General features: G+C 44.1%; 1 pseudogene; it reads left to right on the top strand.

The window, feature by feature from the left end:
* Window positions 1–1,172: 1,172 nt before the first annotated feature.
* On the top strand, window positions 1,173–3,756 carry LOC104941089 (N-acetylglucosamine-1-phosphodiester alpha-N-acetylglucosaminidase pseudogene; annotated as a pseudogene).
* The last annotated feature ends 1,036 nt before the right edge of the window (window positions 3,757–4,792 follow it).

Here is a 4,792-nt window from a genome sequence, read left to right as displayed (position 1 = left end):
TCAGTCGACAAGTTTGTGCAGACCACGATAATGACGTTGTATATGCACGTTAAAGAGAGAGAGCAAACAATAAAAATACGTAAATTGCATTAAATCGAGGAGGCAACTAAAAGCACCCTGCAAACTATTATCCAATGAGCATATTTCCAGCACTTAAACACTTTCAATATACCTGCATTGCCATGAAGTTGGCTTTGATCCTGTGTAGTTGTTGATTGTCCAAAGGAAACCGGTTAAACTGTTGGATGATATGTGGTCTAGAGAGCGCGTTGATGGTTTGGTTTATGGCACAGCTGACTGATGGTTGGGATATTCCTAAATCGTCGGCATTGCAAAGTTGCATTTTCCCTGTTCTAAATATCAGGTGCCAACATTTTATCTCCGTACTAATCGGGTTATTCCTGTTAGTCGGGGATGTTATTGCATCCCGCACTAATTCCACAACAAGTTTGATACCCTCACGATTTAGCCTATATCTCTTGATCAATTCACAGTCTTCCATTGTCTCCAAAACATTTCGTCTCTCAGCCATTTTCAGATTCTTTGTGAATAGGTCTTACTGAGTTAGGAGTCCTCTCGAGGACTTTTAAGCTCTCCCAGACTTAGGTGCTACTTTTAGGCCTAAAATACTTTGTGAATTGCTCTTAGTGAATAAAATTAGGAGTCCTAAATTTAAGACTGACACGCCCATTATGCTTAGGAGTTTCTCCTAAATTCGCCAGTTAGGAGCTACTTTTAGCCCTAAGATCCTTTGTGAATACGGTCCCTGAGCTCTGTAAAGTGCGTCGATAAACATTCATCTGTTTGTCACCTTCAATCTACTTATTAATATAAATAGTTATCACCGCAATAAACCGTATTTAATTTAGTCTTAATTTACATTATTTGATTTCTTATTCTGTTCTAGTAGCCTACATATCATATTCTATTTACATGTATATAGACTTCTAGCACTACTTTTTATTTTGTATTTTTGTATTTTATTATATGTTGCATTGTTGGAGGAGCTCAGGTCAGAAGAATTTCATTGCCATTTCTACACTGTAGCTGATGTGCATATGACAATAAAACCTTTGAATCTTGAGAATCATCCGGACAGAGGTCAGAAAGCTAATGCTATGCTAACTGAGTGCTAACAAAACGTCTTATCACGCATTCATTTGTCTCGACAGCGTCTCCACAGACGTTCTGCTGCCGTACGCTGAGGGCCACGGTCCCTCTCACTCCCATCGCCACGTGAGGGACTGCCAGGCCGTGACCTTTGGCACGAGGACGTTTGAGAGCTGGCCATCCAGCAGCCATGACACACTCCCAATGGCCCGGTCCAGCGTGTTCATATCCGACATGCCGGGCGGCGCCGAGAGCTCCCGCTGGGTCTACGGTCAGTGAAGCTATAGGCACGATGGAGCTATTTTTCCTGCTGTCTAGGGGCCTTTATGTACTTCCAAATAATAATAATAATAATAATAATAATACATTTGATTTACAGTATATAGCGCTTCTCATCTGCCAAGACAAATCTCGAAGCGCTTCACAATAAAGGACACTCATAACATTTAAATAAAAATAGGATAAAAGTTAGAGATAGCGATAAAAATGGCAGTACTCCAGGTGTACCATGCTCAAAGTTTATTGGAAGGCCTGCCGAAAGAAGAGGGTCTTAAGGCCGGTTTTGAAGACCTCGTGGAAGGGGCAGATCTCAGCTGACTGGGAGGGAGTTCCAGAGGTGAGGGGCGAACCAGCAGAAGGCTCGGCCTCCCATTGTTCGTAGACTTGTGCGGGGGATGTAAAGTAGAGGAGGGTGGCTGGAGCGGAGAGAGCGGGTAGGTGTCTGGGTACGGATGAGGTCACAGAGGTATTTTGGGCTTTGTTTATTCAGGGCTTTGAGAGTGAGGAGCAGAACCTTAAACTGGATCCTAGTGGACTGGGAGCCAGTGTAGTTGGGCAAGTATGGGGGTTATGTGTGCGGACCTTTTTGCACCGGTGAGAACTCTGGCTGTACTGTTCTGGACAAGTTGCAGGCGGTTGATGGATTTGGCTGGGAGACCGGAGAGGAGTGCATTGCAGTAATCAGTCTTGAGAAGAAGTGCATGAACCAGTTTTTTGGTGTCATCAGTTGAGAGTGAGGGCTTCAGTCGGGAAATATCTTTCAGGTGAAAGAAGGAGGTCGTGGTGATTTGTTTGAAGTGGGCTTGGAAAGACAGAGTGGAGTCAAACCTTACACCAAGGTTGGTGACAACAGAGGAGAGAGAAATGAGCCAAAGTTGATTGGCGAGATAGTTGGGAATTGTTGGAGAAATACTGTTTTCTCCACTCTTTGGGATTATTTGAATGCACTGATATCATGTGTGGCTCTGAACTGTGTACGGCCTGGCAGCTGCCTGTTTTTGATAGGAGAAGGCAGAGCATTTCAGGTTGTTGATATAATCTGTGGAGACAGGCACATACTTGTTGTCTCCTACATTATCTCACATTGCTGGGAGTCCAGAAGTCGCAGATGACCCATCCGATGACCCATCCGATGACCCGACATTCCGGCACCCGCGGCCGATAATTGTGGCGGCCACCTCGATTTACGGCTTTGTTGTTATCTATCTCCATGTTTTGGACGATATAAGCCTGATGTTTTTTGCTGCTCCGTTGAGCAACATACCCCATGTGTGTGAGTTAACCCATATCCTTTCTATGTGATTTAACTCTGCTCCTTCTTGCAGGAATAAACTAGAACCTGATTATTGATTCTCAACCTGGTGTCGAGTGATATTTTCTTAACAGGAATGGTGAAAAATGTTATATTTAAGCCGGGGTCTCGTTTTGGGGTTTGGGCATAAAGGCTCTACAACGCCCCCTATACAAAATTGCAAAAGTTGAGCCCCTTGTTGGCGTTTCACATAAAAGTCTGACATTTTGTAGGTATATGAAGCATGGTGAGACGCACAAAAAAGCCTCTTGAAGGTTTACCCTAAAATAAAAAGCCGTCGGATATTTTGGACAGTTCTCTTTAAACATCCATGGTAAAAACATGTGGAATATGAACACCTATTTGCAACATGGTCCCCAATCTTATAAAAGAACAAGACAGACAGTCACACAAAACATGTACAAAATCAGAAACCTAATCTAAGTATCACAATATAAAAGTAATGTAATCTGATTACTTTCCGTTACGTTGGGATTACCTCAACATCAAACACAAATGAATGCAGTACGTCTACCTGTAATATGTGTTGATCTTTATTGATACACTGTAATCCCGCAAGTAATCTCCCTTTAGAAGAAATGTAACAGTAAGTACAGTTCTTTTCTTTTTTGTATCCCGTTGTTGTATATACGTCTACCTGTAATATATAAGTATTTTATGTAACTCCAAGAGAATACAGTTAATTGTTTTGTATCCTGATTACGTAGTCCCGTTACATGTCATCTGTTACTCCCTAAACCCGGTCACCTGTGACATCAGCTGGTTTGCTCCTATCCTCTGTCTCCAGGTCACATGACGGTGGTCCCCGACCCCCTGAGGCAGCTGTCGGTGTTGGAGCCGGGCGGGCCGGGCGGCTGTGAGAAGAACCCCAGGGTCTCTGTGGAGGAGACGGCGGCGCCTGCAGGGTGTTGGTACGCCCAGATTGCCGGCTTCTACAACATCACCTCCGACGGGTGTCTGGGCAACGTGGTGAGCGACGGCCGCATGGCGAGGGACAGCGGGGGGGTGCAGAACGCTCAGTTTGGCATCCGGAGGGACGGCACCCTGGTGTTCGGGTAAGACAAGCATTCACCTTAAGTAGCCCATGGAAGTAGGAAGAGAATTACAGCGTATTACAGTCGAGCTGTCAAAAAATCAGCTCCTAATGTCTTTCCCTAACCACTATTCCTTAACCTGCGAGAAGCGTCACGGAGTTAAGGACTTAGGAAAGATGATAGGAGGATCCATCAGGACTTAGGAAAGATGATAGGAGGATTCATCAGGACTAAGGAAAGATGATAGGAGGATCCATCAGGACTTAGGAAAGATGATAGGAGGATCCATCAGGACTTAGGAAAGATGATAGGAGGATCCATCAGGACTTAGGAAAGATGATAGGAGGACTCATCAGGACTAAGGAAAGATGATAGGAGGACTCATCAGGACTAAGGAAAGATGATAGGAGGATTCATCAGGACTTAGGAAAGATGATAGGAGGATTCATCAGGACTTAGGAAAGATGATAGGAGGATCCATCAGGACTAAGGAAAGATGATAGGAGGATCCATCAGGACTAAGGAAAGATGATAGGAGGATCCATCAGGACTTAGGAAAGATGATAGGAGGATCCATCAGGACTTAGGAAATATGATAGGAGGATCCATCAGGACTAAGGAAAGATGATAGGAGGATCCATCAGGACTAAGGAAAGATGATAGGAGGATCCATCAGGACTAAGGAAAGATGATAGGAGGATTCATCAGGACTTAGGAAAGATGATAGGAGGATTCATCAGGACTTAGGAAAGATGATAGGAGGATCCATCAGGACTAAGGAAAGATGATAGGAGGATCCATCAGGACTTAGGAAAGATGATAGGAGGATCCATCAGGACTAAGGAAAGATGATAGGAGGACTCATCAGGACTAAGGAAAGATGATAGGAGGACTCATCAGGACTAAGGAAAGATGATAGGAGGATTCATCAGGACTTAGGAAAGATGATAGGAGGACTCATCAGGACTAAGGAAAGATGATAGGAGGATTCATCAGGACTAAGGAAAGATGATAGGAGGACTCATCAGGACTAAGGAAAGATGATAGGAGGATCCAT

The sequence above is a fragment of the Notothenia coriiceps genome, unplaced genomic scaffold (assembly GCF_000735185.1).
Source record: "Notothenia coriiceps isolate Sejong01 unplaced genomic scaffold, NC01 NC01_scaffold00003109, whole genome shotgun sequence".
NCBI classification, from domain to species: domain Eukaryota; kingdom Metazoa; phylum Chordata; class Actinopteri; order Perciformes; family Nototheniidae; genus Notothenia; species Notothenia coriiceps.
Note: the sequence above shows the minus strand (reverse complement) of the source record. Positions and strands in the feature narration are given on the sequence as shown.